Below are 20591 nucleotides of genomic sequence, written 5' to 3'. Positions count from 1 at the left end.
AGCCCTCTGTCATTCCCCTGAAACCCCGAGGCAGGGCATTTCCAGTGAGACCTGCAATGGTGAGGGACAGTGGGTGTTCCTTTACTCCAAGCTTCAGATCTGAAAGCTTTCTGGATCCCACGTTTCTGACATTGCAAGGGTTGTCATGGAGCACTAAGGAGACCCTTTGAGTCTGCACCAATCTAGCTACATAAGATCAAAAGAAATAGGATTCAGCTTTGCTCCAACATTCATATGGATCATGGCTGATCCGACGTTCCTCATGTCCACTTTCCTGCCCTTTCCCTGTAACCCTTCATTCCTCTGCTGATCAAGAATCTATCTCAGCCTTAAATATACACAAGGACCCTGCCCAGACAGTCATCTGTGGCAAGGCGTGCCAAAGACTCACAACTCTCTGAGTGAAGAAATTCCTCCTCCTCCCTCCTTCTTAAACTAGCATCCTTTCATTCTGAGACTGTGTCTTCCGGTTCAAGACTCTCCAAGAAGGGAAACATCCTCTCAGCATTGACCCTGTCAAACTCTTTAAGAATCCAACATATTTCATTGAGACCAACTCTTCATCTTCTCAACTCCAGAGAGTAAAGCCCCAGCCCGTTTAGCCTTTGCTCAAGAGGCAATCCCTCCAGGACCCTTTCTGGGACTTTGACCCATGGACTTGAATGTTCTGGCATTTCAAGAGCTCACCCAAGCGCTTCTCAAATGGTCTGTGACTTCCTGCCTCTAATTCCTTCCCAGACAGTGTGTTCCAAATTTCCACCACCCTCTGGGTGATTCTCCACCCCATTCGCCCCCTCCACCACCCCCCCCCCCCCAAACAAATCCTCTTTAAGCCTCCTTCAAATTCAGTTGTTAGTGTCCTTTCAACTGAGGTGAATAGCTGCTACTGGATCAGTGGTGCTGGAAGAGCACAGCAGTTCAGGCAGCATCCAAAGTGCAGCGAAATCGACCTTTCGGGCAAAAGCCCTGTTTTTTTTATTCCTATTGAAGGGCTTTTGCCCGAAACATCAATTTTACCAGTCCTCGGATGCTGCCTGAGCTGCTGTGCTCTTCCAGCACCACTGATCCAGAATCTGGTTTCCAGCATCTGCAGTCGTTGTTTTTTTACCTCGTGAATAGCTGCTTCCTACCCGCCTTCACCATGCTTCTAGTGCTTAGTGAACTCTAATGGACAAGTCTAACACTGGTTACCCGATACTGGCTACCGCAGAACTGAGCAAATTGCTGCGGAATTCAAAGGGGCCGATTAAGGATCGACCACATTGTTGTGGGTCTGGAACCTTTGACTGAAAACCCACCAGTTTGGATTGGTTTTTCCGCACCGCTCCTCATACTAACCCGATAATGACAGTTTTCTGAGATCAATTGAAATTGATCAGATTTGGCTTTGAAGCCACATCCCCTGGACCTTGCGTCCAAGTTCATTGCCATCCCCGAAAGCTTTCAAGCGACACCCCCTCCCCACTCCCCACCACCTCCACCCCTTGTTGTTTCCTTTCAGCGAAAGTGATGTCCTCTCCCCAACCTGCCGGGGAGCGCTGCCTTCGTGTGATTCACTCAGCGCCGACGCTGCTGTTGCTCTGGATCTGGGAGGTGTGGACGCGCCGAGCTCTGGGGAGGAGGGAACTTTCGGCCCGTCTCCAGTGACACACACACACACACGGGCTCTCAGCGCATCAAGGCGACCTCCAATTGGGAGCTTCAAAATGGAACTGGCTCTGTTCAATCGGAGATTGCAGTAACCCGGGGTAGGAAACCCCCTTCAGGAACAGCCGGTGAGTGAGAGACACAGAGCGACAGAAAGAGAGAGAGAGAGGTGTTGGGGAGGGTTTCTGGTGACTATAGACTCCTGCAGCCCAAGATCAGTGAGGTATTACAAAAGGTGGACCGTCCACGTGGACGCAAATGAATTGCATTGGTGTAGCGCCTTTACACCGTCCTGATGCGTTTTCGCGGGCCAGAAGTGGCGGGGCTCAGAAATCCTGGTTTACTTGGAGTAAGAGGAAACACTCCGTTTTATTTCTCTGCTCTCGGATGTCTTTTAAGTCGAATCTAAGATCAGTTTCCAGAACACTTCCTACATTCCAATGAACCCCGAGTTTTATTGCAGCTGGTGTCCCTGGCTTTGTAAAGTGGGCTGACAGTTTTCTCTGAGGAAGGGTCACTGAACCCGAAACGTTAACTCTGATTTCTCTCCACCGATGCCGAGTTTCTCCAGCAATTAATGATTTGTTCACTTTTCCCATTGCCCGCTGTTTACCCCGGGGGGAGCGTGGAGGCAGAGTGTGGAGCAGAGAATTCCTGCCGGATGTTTCTTTCTTTTATCCCACTCGACTCCCAGTTCATTCCTGTTTCCAGTCGGGATTTCGAGCTCTGGAATGCCGACAATTCGGGGAGCTGGGAGGGACTGAGGGCGGTGCGTTAGGAGACGGGAGTTGTTGTGGGTCACTTTAACACGGAGGGTCACAGTCAGACAGACCCTCTCACACACCAAAGAAGTGAAGAAAACCTTTTCTTTATTCCGCTGGACAGGGTCCACCCCACTCAGATATTCGGTAACATCCCTTAGTGATCCTGAAACAAAGGAACTGCATTTCTGAAGCGCCTGTTTTTCACCAGCCCAGCAATGAACCCAAACACCCCTTTTCCTAGCCATCAAACACTTCTTTTCCTGAAACGGGAGTCACCGCGGAAACGCAGCTGCCGGATTACGCACGGCAAGATCCCACAAGTGGCAGTGTGAGAGCCACCAGTTGTATGGTCCCTGCGTCTGTGGCGTTCGGGAAAACTGGGAATGCGGCCAGGAAACCTGCGGACGATCCCGGATCAGGAGGTACGTTTGATTCTTCAGATGGCCAGAGAGGGACAGGTGGCGCGGGATGTTTGAAGGAATATCGTGGGGTCGGAAATAGGCTTGGAGGAAGGAGACCATTCGGTCCAACCACCCAGTACTGGCTCTTCTAATCAATTGAAAGAAAAGGTTTATTCTGTCGCTGTCAGTTGCTCCTCACTGCCACATCCCTCTCCCCGCCCCAACACAAACACACACGCTACATCCCTGTGTGGATCTTAAGTTCTGCCGGGGAATGAACATAGCAAAAGGGCAGAGCTTTCCGGTATCTAACCTCAGCTCTGCACCCGCGCATCCACTCTCTCATGCTCCCCGCTTTTTACTTACACTTTCTATTTCATGCAGAGAACAGCAGAAAGCATTCCATCATCTGAAACCATACTGAATACCGGGCAGTGCAACAGAATCTGGGAAATACTTAAAAGCTTGTGAACCAGGGCCACAGCTCAGCAGGGGATGGTTACAGTCTGTCGCCAATTTAAATTTCATTCTGGGAATCTCTGGCTCCGAGAAAGTCCAACCCTTCATCTCTCGAGATTCATCAAACTATCTTTAACGATCATCCCTGCCCTTTGTTCTCACTATTCAAGTTCAGTCTGTTTCTCTGGCATCTCACCCCCACTTTCTCCCAGCTTGCACCGTTTCCGTGCAGCTCTAATTCATGCCGTTTCTCTTTCAGGAGCCGGTGTATGTGTGTCAGAGGTTTGGGGATGGTAAGTGTGTGTTAGGGGGTGTGGAGATGGTGAGTGTGTGTTGGAGTTGTGGAGGTGGTGTGTGTTGTGAGTTTGGAGATGGTGAGTGTGCATTGGAGATTTGTGAATGCTGAGTGTGCATTGGGGTTTTCGAAATGGTGAGTGTGTATTGAGGTTTTCGAAATGGTGAGTGTGTATCGGGACTTTGGAGATGGTCAGTAAGTGTTGAGAGTTTAGAGATGGTGCGTGTGTGTTGGGGTTGTGGAGATAGCAATTGGGTATTGGGGGTTTGGAGATGGTGAGTGTATTTTGAGGATTTGGAGATGGTTAGTATGTGTTAGTGGTTTGGAGGTGGTGAGTGTGTATGGGGGGGTTTGGAGATGGTTAGTGTGTAATGGGTGTTTAGAGATGGTGAGTGTGTGTTAGGAATTTGGAGATGATGAGTGTATATTGGAGGTTTGGAGATGGTGAATGTATCTGGAGGGCTTAGAGATGGTGAGTGTGTATTGGGGGTTTGAGATGATGACTGTGTTGTGGAGGTACTGAGTCCTGACGTTATTTAAAGAATGTTTGCTGTTGATTGTGACAGAATTGAATTATTTAGGGAGGAAGTGAGACATTCACAAACTATTTCTGCAATTTTGTAGCAATTTATAAACACTCGTATTTTTTTCTAGAATGTGTTATAAATATCTGAGTTACTAATGTGTGTATCATTCACAGCTCAGAGTAACACCTTGTCTTGGAAAAGAGGCTCTGGGTGGGGTCATTGTATTCTGATAGCATCAATGTTTTAAAGGCAATCCCTTTTACAATATTGGATCCAGGCTACTTTTGTTTTCCAGGCTATGTGGCTCCTGAGATTGAGGCGAAGTGATAGAATAAGGAAATATTTTTATTGCTTTTGCAGTTCCCCTGACATCTCCTTTTGGACCTGTTTAAATCCTTGTGCAGAGACTCAAGACTAAAATTCTGGCTGACACTCCCAGTGTTGACCTGCGGGAGGGCTGCATTGTTGGAGGGTGAGTACTGAAGGAGTCCTGCACTGTCGGAGGGTCAGTACTGAAGCAGTGCCACACTGTCAGAGCTTCAGTCCTGAGGGAGGACTGCACCGTCAAATCATTAGTATGGAAGGAGTGCAGCACCGTCAGGGGATCAGTAGTGAGGGAGTGCTACACTGTCAGAAGGTCAGGACTGAGGGTGTTCTACACTGTCAGAGGGTCATTACTGAGGGAGTACTGTGCTATTGTCAGTGAACCAGCACTGATGGATTGATGTACAAGACAGGTTCATTCTTTCTGGTTAGACTTTAAAAGATCACTGACTTAACGATGTAAGTTTGTGTTTTTCCAGCCAATACGTATTCTTATGAGGCACTATTAACACAGGTTTGTTGTCTCAGTTTGGGCTCTCTATGTGTGTCATTTAACTGAAAGAACTGCGGATGCTGTAAATCAGAAATAAAAGCAGAGGTCTGGCAGCATCTGTGAAGAGATATCAAAGTTAACATTTTGGGTCTAGTCACTCTTCCTCAGAACTAATGGTAGCTCGGAAAATGTTGCTTTATAAGCAGAAGATAAGGTGGGGGAGGGATAAGGAATAAATGATATGTGGGGATACAGCCCAAAGCGAGAGAAGAACAGCTGGACAAAGGAATTGATAACAATCTGGCCGGGAGGGTGAATAGCTGTTAACGGAGATTGTTGGTGGCTAACAATTAGTCATGTGTAATGGCAGACTAGGTGATAACAAGATCTGGTGTAAGTGGTAGGAGGCTAGGACATGAGGAAGGGGTTCAGGGCCTAAAATTATCAAACTCGAAATTGCGTCTGGAAGGCTGCAGGGTCCTCAGGTGGAAGATGAGGTATTGTTCTTTCAGTTTGCACTGACCTTCATTGAATCACTGCAGCAACCTGAGACAGAAACGTTGGTCAGGGAACAGGGTGCTGTGTTAAAGTGACAGGTAATTGGAAGCTTAGAGTCTTTTTTGTGCACAGAACATAGATGCGTGAACTCATATCATGTTGTAGGCTCATAACCTCGTCTACTGCATGCGTTGCTGAGAATGCGGTCTCCTCTACATTGGGGAAACAAAGCATACATTAAGTGACCACATTGCAGAACATCTATGTTCTGCCCACAAAAAAGACCATGACCTACCAGTTGCCTGCCACTTTAAAGCACAACCCTGCTCCTTGGTCAACATCTCTGTCTTGGGCTTGCTGCAGTGCTCCAGTGAAGCTCAATGCAAACTGGAAGACCAACACCCCACTTTCTGCTTGGGGAACCTGCAGGCTCCTGGACTTAATATCGAGTTCAATAATTTTTGGGCTTGAACTCCCTATGTCCTAGCCCCTGACCACACACACCAGACCTTGTAACCATTGTCTGCCATTACATGCTACCTATGGTTAGCTGCTAACAGTCTTCATTAACTGCTATTCACCCTCCCAGCCATATCATTAACAACTCCTTTGTCTGTCCAACTGTTCTTCTCTCTCTTTGGGCTCTATGAATATCTAACATTTTCTCATTACCCCCTCCCCACCTTCTCTTCTGCATATAAGCCAACATTTTTCTCTGATGAAAGGTCACCATACCCGAAACATTAACTTTGATTTTTCTTCAGCTGCCAGACCTGCTGAGCTTTTCCAGCAACTTTTATTTTACTGTCATTGATCCACGGACTATCAATGCTACAATCCCAGCTGCTCGGTATTCCTGTCATATTTCAGCAAATATGTTACTTGAGGGTGGAGGTCTGTGGTCCTGTGATTTGAGATTCGAAGGTAGAGATCCATTCTTTTTCTGAATTTCGTTGATTCGATTTCTTTCTCAACAGGGGTCAGATTCCATTGTGGAGGGGTGATCGTTGGGAAACTGCTACTTTTTAGCAGACAGTGATCATATTGGCTCTCTGTTCTGCCTGAACAGCCGTCCAGAGCATATGTCTGGCAGAGTAAACAGCTGGGACAGCAGCTGGAATAGCAGCAGCAACACTGAGACAAACAGCTGGAAGATGAACCACAGGAATAGCTGAACACACCAAGATCTACTGCCTCTGTGTGCAAGTCCAGTCCAATTGGAGACTGCCTTGAATCACTCCCAGAAGAACTAAGATTCCTCCCGCCCTAGGTGGGGTCCGGTCGGAGTGATGCATCTATCAAGTCTGCTGCCCTTTCACACCCTCTATGTGACCCTGTCTCTCTCTGCACAGCACTTCCCATCCTGGGGACACTATGACCTGTGTAAGACCCGGGTCCATTGGGACCAGTGGATGAGTTGGGATTACATGGCCTGCCAACCTGAGACCACCCTGCTCACCAGGTTCCTGAAGATCAGTCTGGATCCCCCAAACAGCACATGTGGAGAGACCCCCGAGATGTACTGCACTCTGGTGAGCACAACCTTTTCTGAAGCAGCCTCTGTTGTGTGTGGCACTGTGAACAGAGGCTCACAGAATGGCCTCTGTCAAAGTGAATTCTGTTTACAATCCTACATTGGATTCATTACTAGATGCATGGAGTACAAAGGAGAAAGTGAGGACTGCAGATGTTCGAGATCAGAGTCAAAAAATGTGGCGCTGAAAAAGCAAGCATGTCAGACAGCATTGGAGGAGCAGGAGAGTCGATGTTTCAAGCATAAGCTTTTCATCAGGAACGTGGGGAAGGGCCCAAAGGGGCTGAGAGATAATTGTGAGGAGGATAGGGCCGGGGGCAGAAGGTAGCTGGGAAGGCAACAGGTAGTTGCTGGTTGGGGGTGTTGGTGATAGATCAGAGTGGAGGTTGGAGCAGATTGGTGGAAAGGAAGATGGACAGGTAGGACAGTTCAAGGTGCGGTGCCGAGTGGGAGGGTTGGATCAGGGATAAGGTGGGTAGAGGGGAGATGATGAAACTGTTGAAATCGACATTGATTCTGTGTGGTCAGAAGGTCCCAAGGAGGAAGATGAGGTGTTCTTCCTCCAATCGTCGGTTGGCTAGGATTTGGTGATGGAGGAGGCCCAGGACTTGCAAGTCCTTGGCAGATGGAGGGGGGAGTTAAAATGTTCAGCTGCAGGGTTGTGGGGTTATTTAGTGTGTATGTCCCAGAAATGTTCTCTGAAAAGTTCTGTGAGTCAGCAGTGATAGCAAACCTTTGAAAGTCACTGATTACACCCCAGTTGGAGGATTGTATCCATTTCTAGACAACATCCAGGATGGTGAGGTCTTAGAGAGGGTGCTGAGGCCAGTTACAGGAATTACTCCAGAGATGAGGTCTTTACTTAACGTGGAGAGTCTGGGTAGCATCTCAGGTGGGGAATCTGTCCAATTCTGTTTATGGTTACTGATATTATAACATTCAAATTCTTTGGGGCTGCTGTGAAACATTTCATTTTGTGAAATTCCGATTTCAGCCAAAAAGCACCAGACTGGATTCCTGTGGGAGTTGTCATCTCAATGTGTCTGACAAGCTGATTTGATTGGGTTTCAGTCCGATAAACTATTCAGCGATGAAGTCATTGAGATGTAAATTCACGATTGTTTCTAAATATTAATTATCCTGTCATTAATTTAATCATCTCCTCAGGGTAACTAGTTCCTACATCATTGTTTGAGGGAAAACTCCTGATTTAATCATCATCCACATGTTTCAGCAATAATTGAAAATGTATAATTTATTGCAGAACACGTAGTTTATCAGAGGGAATTATTCTCCAGGTCAATTAGTAACCTGTCACTATATAACAATAATATGAGTCTTCGAGGTAAATCTTACAAATGTTCCATACTGCAGCATCAGAGCGGTGTCTGAAATACTGACTGGATCCTGTGAGACCAGAGTCTTTGTTTCTGTCTTAGCTGCAGCACATCAGAAATTCCCAAAGTACTTCACTCCTTGAAAGGTGATAGCTATTGCAAAGTAGGAGGTACAGCATTCCATTTGTGCACAGCAATATCCCACGGACAGCCATGATCAGACTAGCTGTTTCTCATGGTGATCATTCAGGGTTAAATTTTTGCTTCCCCTCTGTTGATGTCAGGGCTCGACAGGCCAGTGGGCATCTGGAAGAGGTGCCTGAAATTTGAGCCTTTTGTCTCGCCATTTCTTTTTTGAAAAATTCTGTGACTGTGTATTTTTTTTGCACATTTTCTTGTTCCTTCTTTCCCAATCTGTTCGGTTTCCTGAACTTCTGTTCTCTGATTCTGTATTCAGTGTGAGTGGGTGAGTGAGATGGAAAACTTGAGAGTGAGAATGCATTCAGACTGTAGCTGTGACGTTGGTGCAAAGTCACTAATTCCTGCACAGATGCCGTGGTGATATAATGTATCGGGGTTCGGTGGTGTAGGAGTTATGCTACTGAAGCAGTAAACCAGAGAATGGGACTTCCAATCCCATGTTGGCATTTGAGACTGGGCTGAGCAGAATGCTGAAGGTGTCCACAGAATCACTATGGCACAGAGGAGAGCTCTGAGCCTATCATCTTCACAGAATGAGCAGGATGACTTTGTGCCAATCTCCTGTCTTTTCCACACTGTACCTTGTTTTGATTCAAATCCTCTACTGTTGCTGTCCGGCCAGTCACAGTATTAATTTCCCTCTTCCAACCTTATCTGAGCAGGGAGCACTTTTCAACAGAAACCCCGCCTGTTCCCTGGACAGCTCTGACAGCAGTTCAAAGATCAAGTTATCGACCTGTCACTCTGTCCCTACATCTCCTCCCCGTTAACACATGGTCTGCATACTCAAAGAGGAAGGGGATAGCAAAAGCAGTCAGTCACAAACACTGTGCAACAGAGGACATCACAGCAAAGAATGATTCAGTTTATCAGTCCTTCACAAAAACTGCATAACCTCAACCAGATTAATTCATCAATTAAATAAATGGGTTGAAATGAAATGGGCCGCATTCAATCTACTTTACAATTCAATCGTGTGTTTCAATTGTAAATGAGATGAAATGTAAATATTAATTTAGATACCAGGAACATTAGCACTGTGAACAACCAGGGAACTAATTATCTCGAGATCTACTGATCCAGTGACACGAGTTCAAATCTCCCCACAGCAGCTGGGGAATATAAATTCAATGAAACAATGATAAATTAAAAAGCTCATTTCAAGAATATTGACCATGAAACTATTGAATTGTCAGAGAGATCTCATCTGGTTCACTGAGCTTTCTTTAAGGAAAAGAAGTCTGCAGTCTTTATGGAGCCCTGTCTGGCCTATGTGTGACTCTAGACCACAGCAATGCAGTTGGCTTTGAACTCCTGTCTGCAGTAACCAAGCAAGAGACTCTGGCATCAGAAGTTGACTCCTCTCAAGGTCAATTCCTATTGGACTATGTAATCTGTTCACTCTTTAAAAAAAAGTGCGTGAGTTTAAAGGAAAAAGAGATTGTGGATTGTTGAAGAGAGATGATTTATGGATGGGTTTCAGAAAGTAAAGGGTTTGTGTATGTTTTAAGGGAGATATTGTTTCTGGATGGGTTTTTGTTGCCTAACTGTGGATCAGCAGTGCTGTGTCAAGAAGAAGTGTAACCTGCACTTTGCTTGTCAGTGCTATTCCAATTCTCTAACCTTTCAACATTTGATCTTATAGGAGCTAGGTTCAGGAGGAGGCCATTCAGCCATTTGCACCTTGTCCAAAATTCAACACGGTGATGGCTGATAGTTTATCTCAACATCACATTCCCACTGTCTCCATACTGCTCAATGTCTTTAATATCTAAACAAAATCTATCTTTTTCTTGAGTATACTCAGGGACCTGGAATCCACAGCCTTCTGTGGCTGTGAATTCCACAGGTTGACCACCCTCCGAGTGAAGAAATGTTTCCTCACCTCATACCAAACTAGCCAGTGCTGTATCCTCACACAATAACCCATCCTGGTTCTAGACTCTCCAGCCAGGGAAACATCCTCCCTGTACCTATGATTTGGAGATGCCGGTGTTGGTTTATCCCTGTACCTAGTTTGTCTAGACCTGTCAGAATATTATTTGTTTCAATTAAGTCCTCTCTTATCTTTCTAAATTTTAATGATTACAGGCTAAGTTGAATCAATCTCTCCTCATAAAACAGTCCTGCCATCCTGGTATCAGCCGATTCAACCTCTGTTGCACTCCCTCTGTGATAAGTGTACCCTTTCAGATGTAGGGAGACTAAAACTACATGCAATTCTCTGGGTGTGATTTCAGCAAGGCCTTGGATAACTGCAGTAAGGCATCCCGACTTTTGATCTCAAAACTTCTTGCACTGAAGGCCAACATTACAATTGCTCACTGTACCCGCCTATCTACTTGAAATAATTTGTACATAGGCCACTAAGATCCATTTGTATATCCACACTTCCCTAATATGTTACCATTTAAAAAGAGTTCAGCTTTTCGTCTCTTTAAGTCGAGGATGCTGAGAATGTTTCAATGGGTCAATTAATGAACAAAGAAAAAGGGATACTATCTGGATTCAGTCATTTTCAGTGTTATTTCCCTTTAGGACAACAGCTTCAATTTATATATTGGTTTTAACGTAGGATTATCCAACGAATTTTCAGTACACATACTGCAGCAAAACATGGAGACGGGTCCTGTTATGGAAATGGGAGGATGCTGTCACGAGAATGAAGAGGAGATGATTATTTTCTTTGTTCTTCGACATAAAAGGCTTCACTTAATTCCCATCGATCTCAATGTTGTAAATGGATATTCTGCTGATTCTGTAATCCCCAATTTGATTAATCTCTGGCACCGGCTCAAAGTATTCCCATCCAATTCCACTTTCGTGTCAATTTGTTCATTGATTTTAATGTTTCTTGAGCTGCAAAACAAAATTCGTGACTCTGCACAAAATGGTAGATTAACTACATCTGGGATTCTGAGAGTACATTGAACTCATCACTACATAAGAGAAGTAAGCCAGTGAGCATTGAGTTGAAAAGTGTGGTAATGGAAAAGCACAGCAAGATCGGCAGCATCCGACGAGTAGGAGAGTCAACGTTTTGGGTATAAGCCCTTCATCAGGAATATGCCTGATGCGTTGACTCCCCTGCTTCTTGGATGCTGCCTGACCTGTTGTGCTTTTCCATGCACCACACTTTTCAACTCTGATTCTTCAGCATCTGCAATCCTCACTTTCTCCTAGTCACGGAATTTAGAGACACACTGTGGCCCAGTAAGAGGACACTGAATAGAGAGATACACACTGTGACCCAGAGAGAGAGAGAGAGACAGAGAGAGAGATGGCTGATTGCTTTATGAGACGCAATGTATCCCAGAGCGATATAGCACATTGGCTATAATGATCTGCAGTGTGACTCAGAGAAACAGATGGGGCACTGGGTACATTTCTTTTATATTGTGAGTTTTTTTATGATCTGGAATGTGTTGCTTGAAAGGGCAGCGGGAACAGATCCAGTGATAACTTTTGAAATGGAACTTGATAAACACTTGAAAATGGGGAAAACATTGCAGGTCTACGGGGATAGGGACAAATGGGCTAATTCTGTCAAAGAGTCAGTATGGGTAAGATAGGCTGAATGGCCTCAGGCTGAACTAGAGGACTTTATGTAATCACCTCAAAGTTCTGAGTTATTTGAAAAGGACCTTCCTAGGCTTGTCTGCTCCATCCCTAGCAATGCCTGTTGACAGTTACTTTGTTTGGTAAGCAGTCTGAGAGCATTGTGCTGATAGTCTAAGTGACCTGTTCATTCAAACCAAATCTCTTCCGTAATCTAATGTTGTAGGTCCACTTCAATTTAGCAAATACTCAAATTCATCCTCTCCCCTGGCCAATCTCAGAATTTCGCAGTATTCAGTGTTCTTATGTGCTGATTTGCAACCCGAAGATCTGGGCGCTCACGTCGTTGGTGCCAGAAGCCATCATTTTCTTCCCCTATTGACTCATCCAGTCTGATCGTGCTGTCCTGAGTGGTAGACATTGGAGTGGTATCTGTGTTTTTTGCTATCAGCAGGAAGGCTGTGCTCCTGACCCCAATAATAACAAGGAAATTTGATGGTTGTGTATTAAACTGTGTCTGCCATTTCTCTGCTCCCTACTCAATCTTGTCCAGATGAATTGTGATTTGCTTTGAATTTGTGCAGATTGATATTTCATATTTCACCACTGACATCTGCGTGATTGTAATGCGGTCAGCCAGTTTGACCCCATAGAGTCATAGAGACGTACAGTACAGAAACAGACCATTCAGTCCAACTTGTCCGTGCATCCTGACATAATCTAGTCCCATTTGCTAGCACTTGACCCATCTCCGTCTAAACCCTTCCTGTTCATCTAACTGTCCAGATGCCTTTTAAATGCTGTAATTGTACCAGCCTCCAGAATATGAATTCCCTAATTTCGGGCTGTTAACTTGGTCCAATCAGGGAGTCCAGGTAAGAACAGGAATAACAGAGGTTCTGTTCAGTCTGAGAGTTGGATCACAGGGAGCTGGAAGAAAATTATGCAGTGGGTGCCTCCCTCGTAGCAGTCAAATTTAGAAGTGAAGTGCCACACATAAGCCTCGAAGTTTCAAAAGGCAAAGAGTGGGATTGGTAAAGGAAAGGGACAACACAAGCTAAATAACAGCTCCCAGTCCAGAAGGCAGGCAGCCAGGGGTAGGCCTTTCAGCCACAAATGAATAAGTGCGAGAGAATCTCCTTAGATGGTTGCGTTGGGTGACAGATCAAAAAGTGGTAAAAGTAGAATTGATGGATTCTGGATTAGTGGTGCTGGAAGAGCACAGCTATTCAGGCAGCATCCGAGGAGCAGTAAAATCACATTTCGGGCAAAAGCCCTTCATCAGGAATAAAGGCAGAGAGCCTGAAGGGTGGAGAGGTAAGCTAGAGGAGGTGGGGGTGGGGAGAAAGTAGCATAGAGAACAATAGGTGAGTGGGGAAGGGGATGAAGGTGATAGGTCAAGGAGGAGGGTGGAGTGGATAGGTGGAAAAGAAGATAGGCAGGTAGGACAAGTCATGGGGACAGTGCTGAGCTGGAAGCTTGGAACTAGGGTGAGGTGGGGGAAGGGGAAATGAGGAAACTATTGAAGTAGACATTGATGCCCTGGGGTTGAAGTGTTCCGAGGTAGAAGATGAGGCGTTCTTCCTCCAGGCGTCTGGTGGTGAGGGAGCAGCGGTGAAGGAGGCCCAGGACCTCCATGTCCGCGGCAAAGTGGGAGGGGCAGTTGAAATGTTGGGCCACAGGGCGGTGTGGTTGATTGGTGCGGGTGTCCCGGAGATGTTCCCTAAAGCGCTCTGCTGGGAGGCGTCCAGTCTCCCTAATGTAGAGGAGACCACATCGGGAGCAACAGATACAATAAATGATATTAGTGGATGTGCAGGTAAAACTTTGATGGATGTGGAAGGCTCCTTTAGGGCCTTGGATGGAGGTGAGGGAGGAGGTATGGGCACAGGTTTTACAGTTCCTGCGGTGGCAGGGGAGGGTGCCAGGATGGGAGGGTGGGTTGTAGGGGGACATAGACCTGACCAGGTAGTCATGGAGAGAATGGTCTTTGCAGAAGGTAGAAAGGGGTGGGGAGGGAAATATATCCTTGGTGGTGGGGTCTTTTTGGAGGTGGCGGAAATGTCGGCGGATGATTAAGCCATGTAAAGAAAAAGTTTGAAGTGTAATTCCCGTTTGCTAGAGACCATTAGGCTGTCCACAGCACTCGAGTCAAACATAATTAATGTCAGAGACAGAAGCAGAAGCAGCGTAATGAGGGGCATAACAATCATGCTGAGCCATCTGCAATTGGAGACAGTACGAGTGTCTCGGCAGTGTTCTTCTGGTGTTCATCCTGGGGTGGTGCTCTCTGCACTGCAGGGGCATGCATCCACTCAGGCCTCCCCTCGACCTCGAGTGCTGTGCAGGTCACCAGAAGGACGAGGAATGGGCCTTTCCACCGAGAAGAGAGAGAACTCTTCTCAAACGACTTGAGCCCAGGTTAGGCTCACCACTAGGGACGGGATTGACTGCCTTACCGAGGTCATGATTTTGTGTGATGAGCTGAGATACAGGCTTGGTGTAATCAAGGAGAGACTCCTGTGTCAGGATCAAGGCCAGATCAGAAGGGAGGCTGGGGCGTAGGGGTCTGGTCACAGTAGGCATGGGCCTACCCATCAAGATGTAAAAAGGGGTAAGGCTTGTAGTTCGGTTAACCTGATTCCAGATTGTGGACAGAACCAGGGGCAACATGTCAGGGCAGGGCAAGCCTGTGTCCTGCACAATTTTAGTAATGACCATTCTGAGAGTGCCATTCATCCTTTCGCACCATGCCCGAGGACTGCGGTTGGTGAGGGATGTGATGTTTTCAGATTATCCCCAGAGCCATGCTAATTGCAGTGACAATACTTGCAGTGAAATGAGTGCCTGTATCATTGTCAATGGAGCCCGGGAACCCAAATCTGGGGATGACATCTCTTAACAAGCATTTAATCACCATTCGAGCTTCATCTTTCTTGGTCGCAAAAAACTCAACCCATTTTGAAAACATGTCTACAATCACTAGCAGGTAGTGGAAACCCTAGCTGTTGGCATGTGTGCAAAATCTATCTGCAGTTGAGCAAATGGGGCTGTAGGTGGTTATACTTCACCACTGATTTCGAGATATTGTTCCTCAGGCAAATGAGGCACCATGATAGCCAAGTGCAAGCAGCCGCTGTGAAACCAGAGACATACCAGGGATGCACAACAGCATGTGGCATGCCCTGCTTCCCAACATGCCCAACTCCAAGGGCAGCTTGGGGCAGGACATGCAGGTGAGATTGTGGGCAAATGATGCAGCCATCAAGATGATGTGAAAAGATACAGTGAGCGTGATTCTGTGGCACCCAAATGGGCCCACCAGTCCTTCTCACATTGGGGGGTCTGAATACCGAGCCACGCGGATGCCCTCAGTCAGGTCAGGAATGATGGGAAATAAGATTAGATTGGATCCCCTACAATGTGGAAACAAGCCCTTCAGTCCAACAAGTCCACGCCGACCCTCCGAAGAGCAACCCACTCAGATCCATTCCTCTATACCTGGACAACGTAGCACAGCCAATTCACCTAACCTGCAGATCTTTGGACTGTGGGAGGAAACTGGCGCACCCAGAGGGAGTCCACACAGACACGGGGAGAATGTGCAAACTCCACAGTGATAGCGGCCTGAGGCGAGAGTTGAACCCGGGTCCCAGGTGCTGTGAGGCAGCAGTGCTAACCACTCAGCCACGGTGCTTGAATTTGTTGTATCTTAGATGTATGCAAAGCCTGGGTAGGGGGATTTGTAGCGGCCGCCTGTCAGCAAAAGCATTACCACGGTAACAGGATCCCCAGCAGTTGTATGGGCAGTATATTTGATGATCGCTAAGGCAGAAGGGTGAAGGATGGCTTCCAAAAGATTGTTAACAAGCTGGCCACGTTGTTACGGTTTCCTCAAGAAGGTGATGAAGCCTCTATGCTTCCAGAGGGTGCTGAAATCGTGAACCACTCCAAAAGTGTAGTGATGTGTCAGTGACTCAGATGTAAGCCCTGGTGAGAGCGAACAATTCAGCTGCCCTCTGAAGTACCATTGGGGAGTGCAGCAGACTCAAGACGTTCAGTGTGCGTGCATACTGCATCGCCAGCTAGATTCTCATGATCAGAAGGTTGAAAGGAGAAGCCATCGGGGAAAAGGACCATATTGAGGATATCGAAAGGGGTCTCAGAAAGATCAGGGACAGGAGTGACGATCTCATGAGCAACATGGCAAACAGTAGTGGCCAGTCACCAGAGAGAGTGGCATTTCAGGGCACTGGATTTGTGCATTCGTGTCACAATGCCTGAAGCACATACCTCCTTCTCAGTAGCGTAAAGCTGGAACGGTTGTTCGTAATCAGGAAGACCCAGGGTGGGCGCAGAACTCAGTCTTGCTTTTAACTCTTCCAAAGCATGTTTCATTTCAGGTGTCCATCATACTTTCATCGGTTGTTTTGTGAAGACACCTCTCTGAGAGGTGCATTGATCTCACGAAGGTCAGGAATCCAATGCCTATAGTAATTCACTATCCCGGGAAAAATATCAGTTCAGTGCGTGTAGCAAGGGGACGGTCTGATAATGGCATTGAGATGGTCAAGGGCCAGGGCTCTGGTATCCTGCAAGAGTGCAAAGCCCAAGTAATGCACTTTAGGCTGACAGAGCTGCATCTTGTCAACAGAAACTTTGTGGCCATCCTGTATCAGGCACTGAAGCAGGGCAACAGTATCTTGCATACAGTCATCATCAGAGGTGGAGGTGACAAGTAAGTCATCAATACACTGTTCGAGGACAGTGTTAGGCACATGGAGGGTTCCGAGTCCACTGCATCATGAAAGCATAGATAGTGGGGCTCTCTGTACACCCTTGGGGAAGCCAAGTCCATGTAGACTGGAAGCCAAAAAGTAAAGGCAAAAAGGTGTTGACTTTCAGGGGACAATTTAATAGAGAAAAAGGCAAAGCAGAGGTCAACTATGGAAAAACAAGCAGTGGAGGCAGGGACATTCATCAGAATAGCATTGGCATCATGCAACACAGGGGAACAGAGAACGACAATGGCATTCACAGCACATAAATCCTGCACAATCCTCTATTTGTCCGGCTTTCCAGGCTTTGGAACCGGCAAGATGGGAGTATTGCAGGGGTTCCACGTGGGCACGAGGATGCCCTGCTGTAGGAGAGGAGGTAATGTCTGGTGGTATCCCTTCTGTAGCAGCGGGTGTCAACGCGTTCTGGTGGACTGATGGCAGCGAGCGCCAGCCTTCAAGGCGACGGTATGTGGTGGGGCAGAAAGGACTAAACTGGCATGGGTAGGGTGGCGCGCCTGAGGCATGGGGCGAGCCCTCCAGGGCGATTGTAGGAAGGCGAGGCCGAGGGGGTCCTGAGTAGCGAGAACGGTGAGAGTAGGAGAACACACACAGAGTCTGAGCAGAGCAGCATGCAATGACAAGGAATTGTCAGGGGTTCGAACCAACAGGGAAGCTTATGGAAGTACACGTGCATGGAAGCCAAATCGCTCAGTGTCCAGGAGGTCTTGAGGACAATGGGAACAAAACGTTTTGCACTGGCGAGGAAAAGCTGAGACATGTCAGCGAGACTTCAGCAGAGAGTCCCTGCTGTCCACCATAGCAAAGACCTGTAAGAATAATTGTCAGTCTGTTTACACAAGTGAGAATCTGCTAGCGCAGAATATGACGAGTCGGGAGCGCAAATTTGAGCAGCGGTGCAGTGGAAATCATGAAGGAGATGACCAGTCAACAGCACCCAGTGCAGAAAAGAGACACAAGGGGATGAAGGGGCCCCGTGCAACTGTGGAATGAGGGATGCGAGCAAGTAGGGTCAGTGGCACAGTGCCAGGTGTAGACAGTATTCACAGACCACCGCGGTGGTGAGTCAGTCAATGCACTGTACAGCATAGTGTAGTGAAATTCAGAAATCTCTAAGCCAAGACCTGACGGGAACAATGAATGGAAGCGTTTAATTTACAGAGGTTCTCACGGACAGGAGGGGGAGATGATAGCCGAGTCGGGAATGGTGACGTGTCCAATGGTAATAGGGATGGTATCAGACGGGGATCAACCATTAGTATACTGGAGACACCCACTGTAAGGACAGATTCGGAGGGGTGGATCTGCAGAGGGAGGCGCAGAAGGGTGAAATCCATCACAACTAGAACGGCACGCGTCCCCACATCTCCACTGTCAGCATGGGGTTTTCAGGTGGGAATCGGGAGAGGTGTACCGAAGCAGTCTGCTGAACGTCCCCACCCACCACAGGAGCCCTGAACCTAAGGGAAATGGAGAGAAGGGTCATCCACTTGGGGCTGGCATTGTGGTACAAGTGGAGGCTGTGAAGAAGCAAGTCACCGTGAAGCAGCTGTCTGGCAGTTATGCTCCCAGTGCCTAAACTGACGACAAAACCAGCATTTGCCAAATTTCCTATCCAGCTGAAATGACCTTGGTGACTGAGGAGGTGTATCTCTCTAAACACGGATAAATCTCTCCGTTGCACTTGGTGTCAAAAAGACCATGTCTGTCCATATTATTAAGAGTAGTGAGTGCATCTTTTCAAGTGGCTATCTGCCAAGTAAGGTCTCATTGTCCTCTGTAGGGATGCCTGCTGAACTCACACGTGTGCCTAAAATGAACAAGAAAATCAGGGACAGTTTCAGTTGTCTTTCGCAGGCAGCGAGTGACCTCACCAAAGTCACTGTGCTGTCTAGCAGTATTCATGATCTGCCCAGCCAGGCAGAGTGCTCTTCAGCTGTGGCCCAGTGTGTGCAGGGAAAATCAATGGTGCCCTTAACAGTGGACCAATGGGAACCGTAAGCCAGTTGAAGTAAGGTCTACACCTCCTGTGGAACGCAGATGTAAATGCCCCAAATTTGTAAAAGCCAATTATGGAAAAGAACAGGGCGCTTAATGGGATCTGGGGTATCCTCTGGTATGCCGCAGACCTCAGCAAGGGTCCAGGGTTTGTCAAGCGGTGCATTACCAATCACAATTCTGGGCAACTGTGGCATGAGATGGCTATCAACCTCTGAGGTGGTGCCTCCCTCCGAATCAGTGCGCTGTTGCCGATTTAAATGGGTGTCATAGCAGTGACCAGAGGTTGTAGAGTCAGGTGCCTGCTGCAGTGAAGCACTAGGTGCAGGCAGAGGTCCTGTTGCAATGGCTTGTCCTCCGTTGCGATTAGCAACAAAGGCAACAATCTCATTCATTAAAGGTTTGGTTTCAGGTGTTTCAGATTACTTACAGTGTGGAAACAGGCCCTTTGGCCCAACAAGTCCACACTGACCCTCTGAACAGCAACCCACCCAGATCCATTACCCTACACCTAATACTACAGGCAATTTAGCACAGCCAATTCACCTGGCCTGTACATTTTTGGACTGTGGGAGGAAACCAGAGCACCCGGAGGAAACCCGCACACACACAAAGAGAATATGCAAACTCCACACAGACAGATGCCTGAGGCGGGGATTGAACACAGGCCCCTTCACTGTGAGGTAGCAGTGATAACTGTTGTACCACCGTGCTGCCCAAGTTGAAGCAGGGATTTTAGGGTATTGAGGAGAATAGGGCAGCGGTGCAGTGGGAATAGGCGCGGGAGAAGGAGGATTTCCAGAAGGTTGGTGGTGATCCTTAACCTTGGGGGTGTGGTGCCCTTTTGCAATTTTCTTAAACTTTCCTATGCATCAGAGCATGTAATTGTTCTCCCAGGTGGTTTCGCCACATCCTCCCTCGATGTTAACTAACCAGTAATCAATCACGTCTAAGTTAAATGAATCTGCGTCAGGCCAATTTCCATGAGTCCACCTAGAAATCAAGTAAAAGGAATAACATAACGATAGTCGCCTGTCTCCCTCCAAACCATAGCGGCTGGTGAACCTGGTGGCACCAGCAGTTTTCTGACCAAATTCTTGCACTTCCCGTATTTACCGTGGCACTGCCGTGTCGTTTCCGAGGGAGCGAAAGGTCGAAGGGCCACCTGGTTCAGCAGGGTGAGGTAATGTCATCCCCGAGGGCAGCCCATCACTGCCGATCTTTGAAAGTTGATTTATGTGTCGGTCAAACAGGGTAAACGAACAAAACAAAGCAACAAAGCAAAACAGGCCAATCTGAAAGAAAGAGACAACAGAGAAGCTGAGACAGACAAAAAATATTGGGATCCTGGTCAATCTCTCAATTCGGACATGGCTTAATTAGTTACAAAGTCTCCTTCAACCCAATCTTACCTCAGTGTCTCACATTCCGTAGCTACAAGGGAACCCAGCTCCCTCCTCATGCTTGTTGGCTCAGAGGAGGAATGACCACAACCTGCTGATGGAAACTTTTGGAGCAACTCCAAAACTTAACCTCTATTGCCACGTGGCCCGTGATTCAAGGCTTACCAAAAAATCTCAACCTCTTCCTTTCAACTAAGGACCACTAAACTAAATCTAGTCACCTCCATCGCCACAGTCTGACTGGTTTGTGGCTCAAGAATCGCTAAACTGAAGCTAGCCTCTCTCGCCACAGCCCAGTCCCACTCACTTCGGCTGGTAGCTCAAGGTTCGCCTGCCTGCTGCAGTCACTTTTC

The 20591-nt window shown here is 47.2% G+C and overlaps 1 pseudogene; it reads left to right on the top strand.

Annotated features, from left to right (window-relative positions):
• The first annotated feature begins 6697 nt into the window (after positions 1 to 6697).
• The window catches only part of LOC132832509 (netrin-G1-like), a 63895-nt pseudogene continuing 50001 nt past the window's right edge, over positions 6698 to 20591 (top strand).

The sequence above is a fragment of the Hemiscyllium ocellatum genome, chromosome 35 (assembly GCF_020745735.1).
Source record: "Hemiscyllium ocellatum isolate sHemOce1 chromosome 35, sHemOce1.pat.X.cur, whole genome shotgun sequence".
In the NCBI taxonomy this organism is placed as follows: domain Eukaryota; kingdom Metazoa; phylum Chordata; class Chondrichthyes; order Orectolobiformes; family Hemiscylliidae; genus Hemiscyllium; species Hemiscyllium ocellatum.
Note: the sequence above shows the minus strand (reverse complement) of the source record. Positions and strands in the feature narration are given on the sequence as shown.